We start from the raw sequence: 19,682 nt of genomic DNA, 5'->3' as shown, positions 1-19,682 counted from the left end.
CGACACTGCTTTTAGGAACCTCAAGCATGCCCTCACATCAGGCCCTGTCCTTGGCCACTTCAGTGACGCGGCTCCAACCATCCTGCATACTGATGCCTGTGGTCACATTCTCGGTGGTGTACTTCTGCAGCGCGACGCAACGTCGCGTGAGAAAGTGATTGCGTTCGCCAGCCAGACCCTTACTCCAGCAGAGAAAAATTACACCATTACCGAGCAAGAATGTTTAGCAGTCGTCTGGGCAGTCCAAAAATTCCGCCCTTACTTGTACGGTCGCCATTTCACTGTTGTGACCGATCACCATGCTCTTTCCTGGCTGTCTTCCATAAAGAACTTGACAGGCCGACTTGGCCGTTGGATTCTGCGCCTCCAGGAGTAGCACTTCGCCATCCTTTATAAGTTGGGTCGCCAACACCAGGACGCTGACGCGTTTTCTCGCTGCCCACTTTCGGACTCAGCCTGCTGTTTTTCTACGCAATGCAATTCTTCCTCTGACCAGAGCCCACCCTCTTCGACGCACATCACATCAGTTTCTTTTGACGATTTCCACGATTTCCGCTCGAAGCAACTAGCCGACGCCTATTGCCGTCCCATCATCGACCGCCTTACCGGCGCTTCAAAACCACCCAACACCCGGCTCTGCCGACAGCTACGCAACTTCAAGCTCGAAGATGGCATCCTACGTCGCTACGTGTATTGTCCCGATGGAACCCGCTGGGTCCCAGTCGTGCCGCAGGTGCTTCGCTCCCGTTTCCTAGCGGCTCTCCACGATGACGCTACTGCCGGTCACCTAGGTTTCCAAAAAACATACGACCGCGTGAAAAGACGTTTCTTTTGGCCTGGCCTATCCTCCAGCGTTGCAAAATACGGCGCTTCCTGCCTCCTGTGTCAACTTCCAAACGGCCGACTTCTGCACCCGCTGGCCTCCTACAACCCCTTCCCTCTCCCGCCACGCCGTTCGAAGTCGTCGGCATCGACTTATATGGTCCCCTGCCCCTCTCCGATCGAGGTAACCATTGGGTCATCACAGCTGTCGACCACCTTACGCGATACGCCGAGACAGCACCCGTGCCCACTGGCTCGGCTCAAGAGGTTGCAAATTCCTTTTTGCAATCTATTTTATGGCATGGTGCTCCCCGGGTGCTCCTCAGTGACCGCAGGAAGACCTTCTTATCGACCGTCGTTGCCGAAGTTCTTCGCGCATCATCCACCCTTCATAAGACAACCTCAAGCTACCATCCCCAGACCAACGGTCTAACTGAGCGTTTTCATCGGACTCTATCCGATATGATCTCCATGTGCCACCGAATCATCGAAATTGGGACACTATGATACCGTTTGTCACTTTCGCCTATAATACAGCAATACAGCGGACTACCGGTTATTCTCCATTCTTCATCGTTTACGGCCGTCCTCCCACCACAATTCTGGACGTTCTTTCTTCTCTACGCCTGAATATACATCCACATCAGTACCTGCCCAGTTCGTATCCCGTGTGGCCAGATGCCGTCATTTTGCTCGCTTCAACACTGCAGCCTGCTAGGAAGACCGCAAGCGTTGCTACGATTCTACTCATCGTGTGGTCTCTTTCCGACTGGGTGACGAAGTACTTTTCACACCACTGCGCATCCCTGGCCTTAGTGACAAATTTCTCCACCGCTACCTTGGTCCCTACAGGGTCATCAATCGCACTTCCCCCGTGAACTACAGTGTTACACCTGTTCTTCCTCCAGCCGATCGACGCCACCGTGGTACTGAAATTGTCCACGTTTCCCATTTGAAACCGTTTGTACGCCGCGAACCATCGGTTGCTTAGGAGCGGCCAGGATGGCCGCTTCCGACCCCCCGGTGAGCCTTCCAGGGATCATCTTCTTTCTCTTGTACATACCATCATCATCCCGTGGCTGCGCCTGTGGCACGCGCCGGTGGCACGCGCGCGGGTTCGTTTTTGGAATAAACACCAGGCACGGCCGTCTTGGTTTAGCCTTCCACAGGCGTCTTGCCGTCTCGGCCTGGCCTTCCTTCACAATATATATATATATATATATATATATATATATATATATATATATATATATATATATATATATATATATATATATATTACAAAATGAGGGCACAGGCGAAAAGCACTTTATTACTAACGTTTCGGCCGGGGTCTGGCCTTCGTCAGAGTGAACAATATCGTTGTTGGCAGGAGGCTTTTAAGCCAGCAACTCTCAGAATATCAAAACCTTATCACGACTAGGAACAAAGTACAGAAACCATGTAAGTCCGTGGATACAATCAGGAATGACATTGAAAGATACAGAAAAAATAGCGGTAATTTAAAACGTGGCACACACATGTGGTCAACAAAATTGTTAGCGGGGAAGACAAGATATTACACCAGGACTTTCGTTTAAACCAGCAGAAACAGTATCAAATTTGTAAATGAGATATGACTCACGGGTTTCTCTATCATGATGTGTCTTAAAACCCGATTGTAAAATGGTAACTCTTATTTTGTCGAATGAGTGTCCGGAAATTCGGATGTGTTTAGATAGCGGAAGGTTGGGGAGAGAGGTGCAGTGAGCCCTGTGGTTTTTGAAGCGTAAACGGAATGCAGTTTCGGTTTGCCCTATGTAGTGCTTGTTGCACACAGAGCCCTCCAACAGATAGATTACGTTTGAAGTGTCGCAGCAAAAAGTGCCATTAATTCTCATCTGATAGTTAGACGCGGTGCTGGTAACTGTTGCTGAGGTAGTCATATGTGCTCAGATTCTGCATCTTGGCTTATTACATGGGCGGCAGCCTTACGAGACATGCTGTGAAATTCTTGAAGAAGTTAACTAGTCACGTAGATTTTTTGATCATCTGTAGACTACTCTGGGTGGGTCTGGGAATATCAGTTTAAGGCGTTGGCTTTGTCCGATGATGTTATGATGTATGCAAAGAATGCCGTTGACGTTAGGAATAGAAGCTGAATGAGTCAGAATCCAGTTGGTTTGCTGAACTAAGTCAGGCCGATGGGATGTGTCCAAGAGAGCTCTTCGGTCATGCTGGTGCGCACGTGCAAACGCGTCGTCGATTAGTGAAGCGGGGTACTTTTGTTGCGTTAATGTCGTTTTCAGGGCCATGCAGTTATGGTTGAAATCAGGTTGTTCAGAGCAGATCCGTTTGTAGCGGAGTGCTTTGCCGTAGGGAATACTAGTCTTGCAGTGCTTTACGCGGCTAGTATGGAAGGGAAGGTACCGGTGTCTGTCAGTGGGTTTCTTGTAGAGCGTCGTCACTAGTTTCCATCACGAAGGAGTACTTTCACATCCAAAAAGTTACTACGATCAGCTGAGTAAGCGTGCGAAAATGATATTGAATTATGTACGTGATTAAAAGCAGCGATGAAAGAAAAGAGTTCCGGCTCGCCATGCTCCAAAATTAAGAAGATGTCGTCTATGTAGCGTTTATAATAAAAAGGCTTGTGTGAGCGACTGGACAAGAAGTTGTTTTCTAATACACCTATGAATATATTCGCATAATTAGGACCGATTTTTGTATCCATCGACGTACCGCTGATTTGAACATAATGATCGTTATTAAATTCAAAAATGTTAAGCTCAAGGATTAATTTCAGCAAAGCAGCAAGGGTTCCGCCATCGACACAGTCGTTAATGCATAAAGTTTCATAGACTTGTTTTACGGATTGAATACCATCCTCGTGGGGTATGTTAGTGTACAGCGAACACACATCTAATGTAACGAGAAGAGAGTCGCATCGGATATGAAGGTCAGCAATGTCGCGTAAAAAGTGGTTGCTGTCTTTTATATAAGACGAAAATGTAGAGGGAATATGGCTGATAAGGGAATCAACAAAACGAGAAAGGTGTTCTGTTATAGTTCCTATGCCAGAAACAATTGGTCGTCCAGAGACTTCCTGAAATCGGGCTTAGTGGAATAATAGAGCGCTTGCAGTTATCAGTTATTCTTTTTTCTTTACATATTTTCTCAATCTCTGCTTTAATTATGGAATAGGACTGTTCAGTGGGATCGATTTCCAGTTTCTTATAGAACATAGAATCAGCCAATTGCCTGTGAGCCTCCGCGACGTAGTCGTTCATGTTCATAATGACGATCGCACCACCTTTGTCGGCGGGCTTGACTGTGTCGCTGTTGTTCGCCAATTTTTTAATCGCATTGCTTTCCTCAGCTGAAATATTGTGTTTAAATCGACGTTGCCTGTTGTAGGCATCCAGTATGTCGTTTTGAACTGCCTTTATGTAAAGCTCAAGGCATCTCTCGCGCTGGCTGGGAGGTTTCCACCGTTTATTTGAAACCGAGTGGCTAGTGGCGTTGGTTGGGGCGGGTCGATCGTAAAAGTATTCTCGTAGTCGCAGATTTCTAGCGAAATTATCTAAGTCTTTCAAAAGTTGAAATTCATGAAAACTACCGGTGCTGGGACAGAAATTCAACCCTCGTGACAAAACACTAATCTTCCCTTTGGATAAGCTAAAACTGGAAAGATTGATTATGTTATGGGAATCTGCTGGGTTATTTGATGTCCTTAGGGTGGTTTCATCGCTTGTCAAGGCTTGCGAGGACTCAGGCATGGGCACATAATCACGAAGGAGCTTTTTTGCTTTTACCGCGCCTAGTTCATCTTCTTCCTTTTGACGGTATGTGTTTAACAACGAGATTTCTTGACCCGACAATCTGGACTGAGGAAGCGGTATATATATATATATATATATATATATATATATATATATATATATATATATATATATATATATATATATATATATATATATATATATATATATATATATATATATATATATATATATATATATATATATATATATATATATATATATATATATATATATATATATATATATATATATATATATATATATATATATATATATATATATATATATATATATATATATATATATATATATATATATATATATATATATATATATATATATATATATATATATATATATATACAACAAATATAGTAGTAAAATCCAATCAGGAAGGGCGTCAGGCAAGGAGATACGATTTCGCCAAAGCTATTCACCGCCTGTTAATACAGGAGGTATTCCGAGGCCTTAATTGGGAACACTTGGGGATAAGAGTTAATGGACAATACCTAACTTAATCTGCGATTCGCTGATGACAATGCCTTGCTGAGTCACTCAGGAGATGAACTGCAAAACATGATCGATCATTTAGATAGGCAGAGCAGAACGGTGGGTCTAAAATGTAACATGCAGAAAAGGAAAGTAATGCTCAACAGCCAGCAAGCACACGAAGCTCGCCGTTACAACCTCCACCAGAGATATTAGTTACCAACCCGGCAAACAAGTCTGGGTTCGGAGCCCAATCCGCATGCGAGGACGCTCCGAAAAGCTTTTGCGGCGATATTTTGGCCCCTACGGGGCTCTCTGCCAGCTAAGTGAGGTGAACTACGAATTTCTCCTCCAAGGAACAGTTCGCTGCTCTTGATGGCAGACCTCCGAAATGGTCCACGTCGCAAGGATGAAGCCGTACCATGCCCGCTAGCGCTTCAGGCGTGTCTAAACCTGAAGCCAAACACATGAGACGTCCCTTCTCTTCCTGCTTCCAGTTGCTGCGGCACCGAGTCGGTGCTCTTCAGAGAGGGGGAGTGATGCCACAGTAAGACCCCTCCAGTGGCGCCGTACCGCGGCCGAGCTGTTTTACCTGGCACTTTTCACGCCTTGGACATTCTAGGGGCTACCGCTTTGTCGTCTTCCCCGCTCGAGCTCCTTGCTGTCTGTCACGTCCTAGAACGTCTGAGTAAACCTGTTTTTCGCACGTCCACCATTTGTTGGTGACATATAGCAAGAAAAATACGGTAACGCCATTAAACGGTCATAGGAGGCACACAGCAAACCGTGCGCCGCATTTCAGGAAACCATAATTTGATTCGCCTTGTATATTGCCATAGTACGACCCCTTCATTCCTCAATCCGCAATCTGCGTCGAGGTCGACCGCTCACGATGGCAGGCTGATGCTTTTGCGTTCACAGCACGTAAGTAGTAACTTTAAGTGCCCACTGAATGTTTTGAAACATAGTTTTTACAACACGAGGGTGACTTTAAAACAAAATAGAAAATATGAAAAAACCCTGCGTTAAACACGCGGCCGCCTTAAAAAAGGCTCAATACTCCGTGGATATGTATACGTTTATTTCACGAAAGGCACAGAAAAAGTTTATGGGAGGACTACTACAAGAGGCCTTTGTTCTTCTAGGAGCCGGGCTGACGATCGATGATGTTGACGCAGATGATTGCGCTGTGTCTGCATAAAAACAACGCTTTCTTGCCTACTTTGCCGTAGGCCATATAACACACCTTCACCCAAACGTTGTCTACGAACCTGTGCTATAGGCGGCTTGCGATGTGACGGATAAGCTGCTGCAGTGCAGTATGACGCATTGTGATGAACACGCCCACCTTTCACACGGGTGCACATTTCCTGCTGCAGAAGAGACCGACTCCAATTTAAAAAAAGTATACCGCAGCCCAAGCGAAAAGAGGCCATCCTAGTAGCGACGAATGGTCGGCGGGAACTGCAATGCCCGGCGTACTTTTGAAAGCGACCGCTACGTGGCTTTCATTGGCTCCACTATAGGCTGTTCACGGCAGGCATAGATCGGGCCGGGCCTCGTATGGTACACTATTTCGCCTTGAAAAATGTTAGTCTTGGTAATGAGAGGCGCGCAGCTCTAGAGCTGTTGTTGGAGTGAATGGCCATGACCTATAGATTGTCAGCGTGTTTGTCGGCTGTGACGACGTTCACAACAGCTTCTGCTTCCGCTAATCTTTTATCTAATCTTTTTTAGTGGGGATATAAACTTGCAGCTGGAGTAAACTTAAAATGAAACACATGTCGAAAGTCAGAGCCCACCTCAGTGATATCCTGGAAAAGCTGACTGTGAAAGGAAAGCAATTGAAAGGGTGTTCACGGCTACAAGCCTTCACGCCATCGAATCGATTACCATTGAATATATCGAAAAATAAGTTTTGAAAGCAAGTTATGCTATATAACTAAATAGCTGTTTTAAAAATATGAGAGTTTGTATATAAATTGCAATAACATTTACTGCCCACAAAAGCAATGACGTAGTAGTAAAGTTACATTAGAAAGAAATGCAATTGCTTTTGGATTGTTTTTAAGCTTTCACTAATACAAAGAAGTACACTCGCCGCAGTTCCTGTTAGCACTTCAGATTACTTAATTTGTTTCCTTGAAGATGCAGCTGAGCTTCAAAGTGCGTGTAAGAAATTTTTTTCCGATTTGCAGAAAGCATTCCCTGGACTATGTTAAAAACTGAGTGATAACCACAGCGAGCAGCTGGTTCGCGAGATAATTAAGGCAGCCGAGATAGCAAAGCTCGGAGATGTGTGTGTCAGCAGACTATCAGTACTTTTGACAAAAAAAGGAACTGGAACCGTAGGACGTAGGTTGAATCCCGGAGAAGTATTGACGCGTGTGGCAGAAGTCATGTGTCTGTGTCACGTGCGGTTCGCAATCGTGGTATAAAGCAATGCACGCCTCGAAATAAACTTGTTGAAAGTCAGCGGTCGTTGTGTGTTCTTGTTCTATGTGTCCCGTATGTGTTTTTGCGCTGTTACTTCGAGATGGATCACCATCAAGCCCAAGCTTCTGCTCATGCTAAAAAGCCGCTCTGCTGACGCCGTAGAGGGCAATCGTACTTTTGTGCGTTATGATAAGTTCCTCCACCTTGGCTAGAACACAGAAATAGTAAAATGGTTTAATGGCGTGTAAGTATACGTATTTAGAGCGCCAGCAGCTGTAGCTTTCCATTTCCTTTCTCCGCGTTGACATTTCAGCTTATGAGCCCGTTTTTGTATGCGCTCTCCCCCAAGCCTGTTTCAAAGCCTCGTGCGCTTATGACCGAACTGCGATCAGTTTCGCACACTCTTAGCAGCCGACATGCGACTGCTTGGTGGGTATAAAGGCCTTGCCAAAATGTGCATGGCTCCAGAGGTTAGCAGGCTCCTAAAGAGCTCTTTTAGACCAATGTGTGTTTTAGACCAAAGTTTATTTGTACATTCTGACGTATTTTTTTTTTTTTCAAGGCTTCAAGGTATACTTCCGCAACAGAATGTCGCACGAAAAGCCGGAGAAAAGCTGTGCAAACGGCTTGAGAGGACCTGACTTCCGATTTTAAGAACAGCTTTGACGGGAGCGGGAGTAAAGAAAGAATAATTTTAACAAGAATAGCACATGTGCTCAGTATAAAGAAACTTAATTGCATTCGCATCATATTATACAACTGTAGCAGAAACAAGAAAAAAAAATTGATGATGGCCAAGCTCTGTTACGCCAGGATATACGTGGCGTAAGCGCGGCGACATCTGGTTCCGAAGAGTTAATATATGAAAGGCGCGCAATCATTACATGCGCCTTTATTCACGGTGAAATTTTGAGCCCTCGTGGCGGCGTAGTAGCGTCTCCGCCTCAAACGCCGAATGCCCTGGCTCGATTACCAGCCTCGACACACGTTTTTTTTTTTGTAATCAGTGAGTGGCGGGGGGGGGGGGGGGTGACCACGTGGTTGGCCGGTCACGTGTTGCTGAGCAGCTGCCGGCGACGCGGCGCCGTGGCTGGCCGCGTGGTTGTTGACGCGGTGGTCACGTGGTGCGGTTTCCAGAAAATGCGCATACCGGCAAGGCGCGCGCGGCGGCTGATCCCGCGCCAGCTGTGCGCCGTGTGACGTCACTGCTCCTCGCGCAGGCGTATCACGGCTTTCCAGGAGCCGTGCGAAACTGCTCAACATTGGCCACTGTAGCCTACGCTACAAAACCAAAAAACAGCACGCAATCATAAGACCAGGTATGCTGCAGTTGTAGGCAAAAGGACTACGGGGAGGAGGAAATGAGAAGCGGATGAGAAGAAATGACAAAAAAGGTTACTTCCCCAGCTTTTCCAAGGCTTCAGGCACTTAAAACGTTTACGTAGAGCCGATAACGAGTTCATAGGCATGGACAAGGCAGTACCATACCAGAACCATTACACTGAAGAAAAATTTTCTTCTCTAGTAAAGCCCTAGAGCGCGAAGAAATCTGGAGCTTTGTTTTACTAAAAAGCAAAACTGGGCTCGTGAGATGTGAAGTTCACTGCAAACGCGTCTGCTAGTGACGCGTTGCAATATACAGTCTAGCGCGATTTGAAGGTTATCGCGCGACCGTCGACCGGTCTAGCGTTCCAGCGTCCTAGCGGCCGGTTTTGCAACAAAGTCAGTCCAGGTTTCGCATTCTTCTCTTCTTAGTTTGCTGTTCCATGCTACCACCATCACCTGCGCGACGAAGTTATCACCTTGCTGTTTATCCTAAGCTTTCCATACTTTGCAATCGTGTGGACTTGGTTACCTCTCATCTTCGCGGACGGTAACAAAGTTGGTGGGAAAGATCTGGTAAAGCTGTGCCTTAGCACTGCTTCATTTGAACCACTTTCTGAGTTGAAAAAATATACCATCACAACATCGCCTCGTCATATGTCTTTGTCTGTCATAAAATTTCGAAAAAGATTTTTGCAGGACGGTGAAACGTTGTTACACACGCCAGATGCACCTTCGGAGCGTCCAATTCCAGATAATACCGAATAATACCTCGCGCGCCACACCATCACTGCATGTTCGATGAAGCAGAAAGAAAACTAAAAAGCTACTCGCCGAGAAGGAAGTGGCGGCTGCTTAAAGGGACACTGAGGAGTAATTGAAGATGAGAAGAATTGAAATTGATAGAATACCAGCCCCTGATCACAAAAACGCCGTTCTTACTGAAAACAAAGCTCTTGTAAGGTAGAAAAAAGTAAGAACCAAAATACAGGTATCGCAGCCACAGGCCAAACTCGCAAGTACAAGCGTGGTGACGTCGTAGGACAAGAGACGACACCTTGGAGGGATTTTCCTTCCTACATGGGGCGCGAATCTCTGAGGCTGACAAAGGAAGATTGCGCGGTTCAATATTGAAGTAAGTTTTGTTTTAAAACCGATAGTGCACTTTTATCCCACAAAGAAGGCAGACAAAAGGCAACCTGAATGTTGGAAACCTGAATGTTGGAAAATAAATAACTTGGCCCTTGCAACCGTGGGAGACCTCGACGCCGCCTGCTGCCCCGTGCAACCACGCCGTTCAAGGAATCCTAATTCGTTGGCCCCAAAGCCCCGGCCAGCCTCCGATGGGCGCAAGGCGCCGACCTTGTCCTGGCGCCTCGCGACTCCCCGCACTGTGGTTATGATATTTAGTTTGCAACGGCTGCTCACTGAGGAAGGGGGAAACGACCCGCCGGCGCCTAACCTAACCGTGCTCCCTCAAAAGGATCGCACGCTCTGTGGGGCTGAGGTCGCTGAAATGCAGGCCGGAGATTTTGTGAGAACTACGTCGTCGGGTTCGGGAACAGGATCCATCGCAACGCTGGCAACACGCCGGTGCTAACGTAAACGAAGCGACGGTGGCGACCCCCGATAGATGCCTTCAACGTGCGGCGGCGGTAGCTTTCATTTCGGCAGCTGCTAGACCGCACCGCTAGCCGCCAGAAATCACGGAGTCTCCGTTTACGTCACGTTTCACGTCACTCCGTCCTGTGACGTCATAAGAGTTCTCCGTGTCGTCATAAGAGTTCTCGAGTTTCAATCGGATTGGCGGGAAAAACTTTTTCAACTTCGAATCCAAATTTCTTTGAAATAAATGCATCTTTCGCTGGCGGACAAGCGGCAACAAAGCCATGAAATGCCGAACTATCAGATTTGGCCAACAAAAAAAGCTGATAGGGTTCTCCTCAGTGCCCCTTCAAGGAACAGCAATGAGAGTGAGGGAAATTGGCCCGATACCTCCCTCGCCATGGCAGATCATTCTGGGCCATGGCGCTGTTCCTGTTTTCGGTCGCGCTTCAAGTCCCGCTTAGTTCGATGTAGCTGTGCTATTTTACCGCGGCATGTTGCTCTGGAAAAGATGGTCTTGGGTACCCTTTACTGTGATAGTATCTGCAGTCTCTTGAACTAAGTGGCGGCGTTGTATGTCTCATGCCCGCACCCTCCAGAAGCACCAGCCACCTCCACACTGCAACCACCAAGCCTGGGGCTCCCACCCACCCACCTCCGTCCTCCAGAAGCACCACTCATCCACCTTCATCTTTCCAGAAAATTTCTATCGCGTGTGTCACGCCTCGGCTGAAAGTAAAGGTAAAGGCAATCATTATTTTAACAGACAAAAAGTAATTTGACCGTTGAGGGTAAATACCGCTGCCATCGCAACTTTCTTGCATCATGTTTCATGCCTGTCCTGTCATTATTTTATAGCGAAGCTTTTTGGCGCCCCTTCTTGCTTTCCGTGTCGCAGCAGTCGGCGTTGTCGGCATAGCCGGTTGTCTAAGTAGCAGCGCGAAACGCCACTGGAAGAGAGTGGCCATAGCAGTGTTATACGCCACTTGCCACCGGTTGCAGGCAGCGTGTTCCCGACTACCATAATCGTTTGGGAAATTTTCAAGAACCAAATGGCCAAGCGTTTTTTGCTTCCTCACAGAGGCCCTCTGAGCAGCTGCGCTAAACAAGCATAGTGTTCCGCACACAACGTGCCTACGCAGGAAGGAAAGCACAGCGCGGCTTGTGTTTTCACACTTGTTCCGATACTTCCAACCCATCCGTGGGGTTTCCGGGCCTAATCAATAGCCAGAAAATTCGGTACCATACCTCAGATTACTTTTGTGGTATGGGCACGGTCTTCCTTCTCTGAACTCAAACTACTACCTTCCGACCTACATACCTCACAGCAAATGTGCCTAATACTTTAGTGGTGAAGGCGAGGTCGCACTTTCTGGACCACACACTACGACCTGCTGACTGTAGAGCGTGGGTATTTAATTGCCTCCGGTAGTCCAAACATTGCCAGTTATGTAGTGGTGAAACATCCATACCAGATTTCTATTGTCTGCAACGTTAGAGGCATTGGTAAAATGTCAGTCCAAATAAAACATTCTGTTAAAAACAAATGTGTGTAATAATGTCGACAACAACCTTATTTTCCTGTCGTCTTTAAAAGAAGCAATAAGAACGGAAATGAATGCTATTGCCACAGCTCTTGGGACATGATGGGGTCCTTACGCTTAAGTAGCCTTGTCGAAAAAATACCTCGCCTTGCTTATGCCAGTTTCTCTGTGCATATCTTAATGCGGTCGTTTTTTTTTATATGGCTGTTTTTGCGACAGTCAGCTCTACGCTGGGGCATCAGTGTTACACTAATATGCAAAAATCTGTTGGAAGGCGTTTTTACATGCCTGCTTTTCGAGTCTTGTAAACGATCAAATGTGAAACCTAACCGGAAAAATGTTCGATCACATACATTGTTTCAGTCATTTGTTACCATCAACTTTAATTTGCTAGGGGTGCGTAGTCAAATATGATTCAGGATGCAGTTCGTCAAGACCTTCTGGTTGCGCTCACTCCATTTATTTCTTAAGGTGTCTTTCTGGCAACGTTAATTGCACGCCGTGCCGCGGTAAAAGAAGAAAGTTCTCTTTCCACCGCGCTCATAAATGTACAGTTAGTAAATTCTGCTTCCCCTCTGTGAAAAATTTACACTAGTTTGGCTCCAAGGTTCGTTGATTCTAATGGGTGCAGTCTAAGAAGCATTTGACGAATACAAGAATTTTGTTAGTTAAAATATATTTTTTGCACTCACGTAGATCTGGTTTTGTTACAAAGCATCTTTATATACACAGATGGCGGAAAATTCCTGAAACCTTTATATTTCGTACCAGCAGTTTATTCTTTTCTATGCTGTTATACTAATATTAGAACTTGTACAGTATACTTGCAGATCATTGTTAGAGTTTTGCATCGTAGTCAGTGTAAAAACACTACGATATTTTTATTTTTGCCAGAACTGGTTTTGAGTGCAGAAATACAGCACAAGAAAAAACGAAACTCATAGGACAGAGATCTAACAGCTCACATTTTAATGCCATATCCCTTGCATTTATACAACAGCTGCTCTTATCACCAACATGACAGAAATCTAATCGCACACGGACATATCAAATCCACATAGATCCAATTATCCCGCGAGATGAATTGCAAATTCCAGTTCTACTGCTGTACAAAGCATTTGAACTATTTTTTTGAGCAAAATTGAGGGACTGCTGACACACGTGCAACCAGAATTTTCAATCTCATCAGATTCAAAGTGGGCACGGCGGACTCGGATCAACCATGTTGCTAACGGGAACACCGTTCTTCGTACTGCAGTTTATCCTGGGTTCCGCTGCATTACGAACAACTGGACTCGTGTGGCCCCATGGCGCTTGCTGCTGCGATGGAAATCGGACCCTCATCGAAAACGCACACATCTTGCTATCGTCACTTGATGACACTTTTCTGGACATGCGTGTTCTTCCAGCGTCAACGCTCATGCATCGCACTGTGACGTCATCGGAGCCAACAGCTATAAAAGAAGCCATGCAGGAATACAGCTTCAGGGGGCACGGCGGACTCGGATCGACCATGTTGCTAACGGGAACACCGTTCTTCGTACTGCAGGTTATCCTGGGTTCCGCTGCATTACGAACAACTGGACTCGTGTGGCCCCATGGCGCTTGCTGCTGCGATGGAAATCGGGCCCTCATCGAAAACGCACACATCTTGCTGTCGTCACTTGATGACACTTTTCTGGACATGCGTGTTCTTCCAGCGTCAACGTTCATGCATCGCACTGTGACGTCATCGGAGCCAACCGCTATAAAAGAAGCCACGCAGGAATACAGCTTCAGTGGGCACGGCGGACTCGGATCGACCATGTTGCTAACGGGAGCACCGTTCTTCGTACTGCAGGTTGGTAGTCATACCAGTACATTTCGTAGTGACTGCTGCGGTATTGTTGTCCTGCCGTGCCCCCATTGTTGTCTTTCTTTGGCATACGATTGTTTTGTTTCTTGTAAATTGCTCCACTGCGGCGACGTCGAAATGAATCCTGGCCCGTCTCAGAAGGAAATTCTGGAACAATTATTGGATGGTCAAGAGTCGCTTCAAGCCGAAATCACTGAAATAAAAACAGAGCTCGTTAAAACTGTAAATATAGTGACTGACCTGCAGCGTGTACTATTACTGATGGAAAAAAAAAGCTTAATGAACCGTCAACCCTCACCGATCCGCCTCAGCAAATCCACACAACATTGAAATCAATTGAAAAATGTGATGGGATTTCAAGCAAAAAAAATAACCGATCTCGAAGATCGAAGCAGACGTTCGAACCTAATTATACACGGAATCGCCGAAGACCCTGAAGAGACTGAAACTACGCTGAAAGATAGAGTAATCGAGGAAGTATTTGAAGATAAACGGCAAGTTAGTTGCCAGTCTGTAGGGCGTATACATAGGCTGGGACGTAACTGCGAGAAAAGGCCTATAATTATTTACCTGCAGAATTTTGTAGAAAACAAGACAATAATGGAGAACGTTAGAAAACTAAAAGGCTCAGGTATGTCGATTCAGAATGACTACTCGCAGTCTACACTGAAGAAGCGCAAACTACTCTGGGATAGCTCGAAAGAAGACAGGGATAAAAAAAAAAAGGTCGCCCTTTTTCACGATAAGCTAAAAGTGGATAAAGATATGTTCTTCTGGGATGAATCCCAAAATAAGCGCGTAAAGATAGCCTCCTCACAACCTAGAACACCTCAAGAGGACGAGGCATGACGTCACTCGGAACAATGCAAGCAGCTGCGCGTAGTGAACCTTAATGCACGTAGTTTAGTTAATAAAACAGTCAATCTTGAAATAACCTCATCACAGCATGATCCACACATTACAGTGATTGCGGAGACGTGGCTTCACAGCGAAGTGAATGATGATGATGCATTTCCTCCCGCCTACATGGTATTTCGAAAAGAGAGAATCTAGAGGTGGTGGCATAGCTATCCTTATTAAGAAACAAATTGCGGCCATCTTGCAGGATGAGGTACCAGAAATTGAATGCCTATGCGTAAAATTGTCTTGTTGGGGTCATAACTTCGTTTTATATGCTCTGTATAGACCTCCCGATTCTGGACCTGACTGCTTAAATAAACTACAAAATCATATGTCACAGCACGAAAATAGCAAAATTTTGTTGATGGGAGATTTCAACTTGCCTGGTGTGGATTGGGAACACCTTGAGTGTTTTGGTGCTAACAGTAAGCATGCAAATAAAATGTTTAATATAATGCTAACTCACAACTTGATGCAAGTAGTTCACGAACCAACCCGTCAAGTTGGTTCCACGAAATCATTATTAGATCTGTTGTTCCTGCCTCGAAATCTTGTAAGGTTTACTGTCACTGTGGAGTAGGGGCTTTCTGATCACTGCCTAGTTAGTGCTTCCTTGCCTTTGGTACAACACACTAAAAACAAACAATCATCACTACGTTGTTTTAAAGGTTATTCACGTGCTAACGACGCATCTGTAACTGAGCATCTAGAAAATTGCTTTCTAGATTTTGATGATACTGATGTCTGCGCACTCTGGGACCGGTTCAAAAAAATTTGTTTTTATTGCATCGAAACTTTTGAGCCAAGCAAATATAGAAAAGGACGTAAGGAAACCCCATGGATGACACGTAGCATAATTCAACTCCGGCGAAAGGTAAAACGGCACAAGAAGAAGCACACAGACCCTAAACAGATAAAACATTTGCTCGACAATCTAGCATGCGCCATACGTGATTCTAAAGATTATTTTTTTCACATCACTTCAAAATTTCATAAAAAACGAGCCATGTAGGTTTTGGAATTACATCAGTGAGAAAAAGAAAACCGTGTCACAAGTTTCGGTGAACAACGCTATGGTATGTGATCAGATGGCTATTGCCCAGCATTTTAATTAGTACTTTCAAAGCGTATTTTCCGCTCCGAGCGCGTGTACCGCGAATAGCCGGGTGTATCATCTTTCTGAAGTGAATTTCATATCTTATTCAGGTGTCTTTTCTAGTTATTAACTTGAAAACGAAAACGTCATGTGGTCCTGATAATATTCCAAATGTATTCCTTCGTCGTTATGCTGAAACCCTGGCGAAATTCCTCGTGATCTTATTTCGTGCTTCTTTGCTGACAAGCAAATTACCTGATGACTGGAGGACAGCCCGAATTGTCCCGTTTGCAAAAAAGGAAATCGTCTTTTGTTGCAAAACTATCGTCCCATATCATTGACTTCATCGTGCTGTAAGCTACTAGAGCATATAGTTGCACACTGTGTGAATGAATTTCTAGAAAAAAATTTTGTCATAAACAAATTCCAACACGGGTTCAGAAGGGGTTTCTCGACAGTAACACAACTGATTACGGTAATTAACTCATTCGCATCCTGTATAAATAGTAAGGGCCAAATTGATGCAATTATTTTAGATTTCAGCAAGGCGTTCGACAAAGTTCTTCATGATAAATTAATTCTAAAAATGAAACATATTGGCATTCCTGAGATTTTCATAACTTGGATAAGCATACTTAACGGACCGCAGGCAGTTTGTTGAAGTTGGTGGACAATGTTCGGGCTCTCTTCCAGTTTCGTCCGGTGTACCACAGGGAAGTGTCTTGGGCCCTCTGATTTTTCTTTTATATATTAATGACATTGTTCAAGTAATTAGCCCATCAGTGCATATTAGATTTTTCGCAGACGATTGTATATTATTCAAAGAAATTACTAATAGGGATTCATCCTGAAGCAGCGCGAAACACAAGACAAGAGGAAGAAACATGAGACGACACGAGCGCTTTTCTAACAACTGAACTTTTATTTTAGAAAGGTTAGATATATAGGCACCAAAACAATAACCGAAAAAAACAAACAACCCAGAACATAAAATCGCGATAGTCCTTAAACCGTACGTGCACGCAGTGGGAGGTTAATCGCCTCATTTTAACAAAGCAGAACAGCAATCTTAACATATGACATGCACTCAGCTATCACCCTGTCGCCACACATTCCCCAAGAGCGTGAATCTCTTTTTCCACCAGATTGATAGATGGCGAAGCGACACAAGATTCAGACTCCTGCCTTATCAGAAATGCTTCAACTAATTCCCTGCAGGTGCGGTCTGGGTGACTAAACAGGATATTTGTCCTGTCCAAATGGGGGAAACAGTTTTTACATTTTCGGCAGTGCACAGCAAGGTTCGACGAAACTGCCCCTTTTTACTGACCTTCGATGTTCAAACAGCCGCTCGTTTATACAGCGGCCTGTCTGGCCGATGTACATCTTGCCACAGGAAAGCGGGATAGAATAAACCACTCCAGTGTCGCAGTCGACGAGCGGTTTTTTATGTGTAACTGTGCGTCTGATCCTCCCTCGGTCATCCCGGCACTCAAGCTTCTTTCTTACTGCACTGTAGACTGCTCAGCTTATTCTTAGCTGTGAAAACTACTTTTACCCCGTATCTTGCCCCTACCTTCTTCAACCGGTGTGACAATCCATGTAGGTACGGAATCCCGACTATTCTTGTTAACGCGCCGTCTTTTTCTTTCTTTTGCGAGACTATCACTTCTAGTCAATATTCTTTCCGATATTTGAGCCAGAGCCACATCTGGAAAACCAGCGTCCCTAAGCCTCTGAACCTGGCCCTGGAAGCTAGTCTCAACCCCGTGGGAGCACGATTTACGCAATGAATCCTTGAGACAAGAAGTCGCTATCCCCGCCTTGACTAATTTTGAGTGCTCCAAATTGTAACTTAGGAGCGGCTTAGCTGTTCTAGAGTTATATTCCCAACACGTTCCTGTTTTATTGCTGATGACTTTTAAGTCAAGAAACCGAATAGAACCCGAGTCTGGTAATTCAAACGTGAAACCCAGACCCTGGCTCCTGTCGTTGAAAATCTTAATGACATTGGTTACACTCCTGGGTGACCCATCATTCAGAAACACTAAAAAATCGTCTACCTAGCGAAACACTTTCACAGCGAAGTCCTTAAGATCTTCTTTCAGTCTTATGTCCATCCTGCTGAGGAAAATGTCACTCAACACAGGGGCGACTCGAGACCCAATACACACACCAGACCGTTGGACGAAAACTTTTTCACCCCATCCAACGAAGGTCGAACGTAAGGAAAAGGACAAAAGTTCAAGAAAACTTTCCACGGAAGTTCCACAGTTGGCAATGAAGCTCGTTTCGTCGTTATCTTTGACAATGCAGTCCTTGACGTTCTTCAACAGCTGAGCGGGGGGTAGGGAGTAAAATAGATCCTCCACATCCATGCTAAAGGCATAATGATTCTTGTCCTCCATCCTCGACAGGAAATCAACTACCTCAGTAGAGTTTTTCACCAAAAAAGTATCGGACAGCTTAAGCGATTAACCTCCCACTGCGTGCACGTACGGTTTAAGGACTATCGCGATTTTATGTTCTGGGTTGTTTGTGTTTTTTCGGTTATTGTTTTGGTGCCTATATATCTAACCTTTCTAAAATAAAAGTTCAGTTGATAGAAAAGCGCTCGTGTCGTCTCATGTTTCTTCCTCTTGTCTTGTGCTTCGAGCTGCTTCAAGATGAATGCATTCCAACTCGCCCAGTTTTCTGTTCTCGCTAACTAATAGGGGTGACCAGAATGTTTTCAACAATGCTGTGAACAATGTTTTGAAATGGTGCGACCAATGGGGCATGGTTCTCAATGCTGACAAAAGTGTGTATCTTCCGATAACAAGAAAAAAACATACCACATAGTAACACATACAAATTAATTTCGTCCCTTCTTGAACAAGTATCTAACTACAAATACTTACGAATAACTATAACTAGCAAATTAACGTGGAACTTGCATATCAATAACATTTGCTCTTCCGCATTTCGCAAATTGTGCTGCTTAAGACATAAACTGAAGAACGCGCCTCCTAACGTCAAGCTACTTTGTTATTCTTCTATAATCAGACCAAAACTCGAATACGCATGCGTAGTGTGGGACCCGTATACTAAAACTAACATATCCAATTTGGAACGAATGCAGAGAAAGGCTGTTACATTCATCGTTAAAAAATATGCAAAGACTGACTGCCCCACCCCTTTGATGGAAATTAACCAAATTGAACGACTTGAACTCCGAAGAAAAAAGTTCAGGTTAGAGTTTCTTGCGCTTTTATTAGAGAACAAATTTGGTCTGTACCCCTCATTATACTTAAAGCCGTTATCTGCTAGACAAACTCGACATTACCACCCTAGTTTTCTAACCCCTATATTCGCCAAAACAGACACCTACAAGTTTTCATTTTTCCCACGAACTATAATAGACTGGAATCAAATAAACCAACCATTGCCCCATGAGGTCTAACCAATTAGTGCTATTTCTGTCTATTTTAAAGTGTTATTTCTTTCTTATTTCGCTCACTTGTACGCCCACCCTGCTTGGACTTAGTGTCCGCAGTATTTCATAAATAAAATTATTAAAACGGACAGACAGACAGACAGACAGACGGACGGACGGACGGACGGACGGACGGACGGACGGACGGACGGACGGACGGACGGACGGACGGACGGACGGACGGACGGACGGACAGACGGACAGACAGACAGACAGACAGACAGACAGACAGACAGACAGACACAGACAGACACAGACAGACACAGACAGACACAGACAGACACAGACAGACACAGACAGACAGACAGACAGACACAGACAGACACAGACAGAC

The sequence above is a fragment of the Amblyomma americanum genome, chromosome 9 (assembly GCF_052857255.1).
Source record: "Amblyomma americanum isolate KBUSLIRL-KWMA chromosome 9, ASM5285725v1, whole genome shotgun sequence".
Lineage (NCBI taxonomy): Eukaryota > Metazoa > Arthropoda > Arachnida > Ixodida > Ixodidae > Amblyomma > Amblyomma americanum.
The sequence above is the reverse complement of the archived record's forward strand: the minus strand, read 5'-3'. Positions refer to the sequence as shown.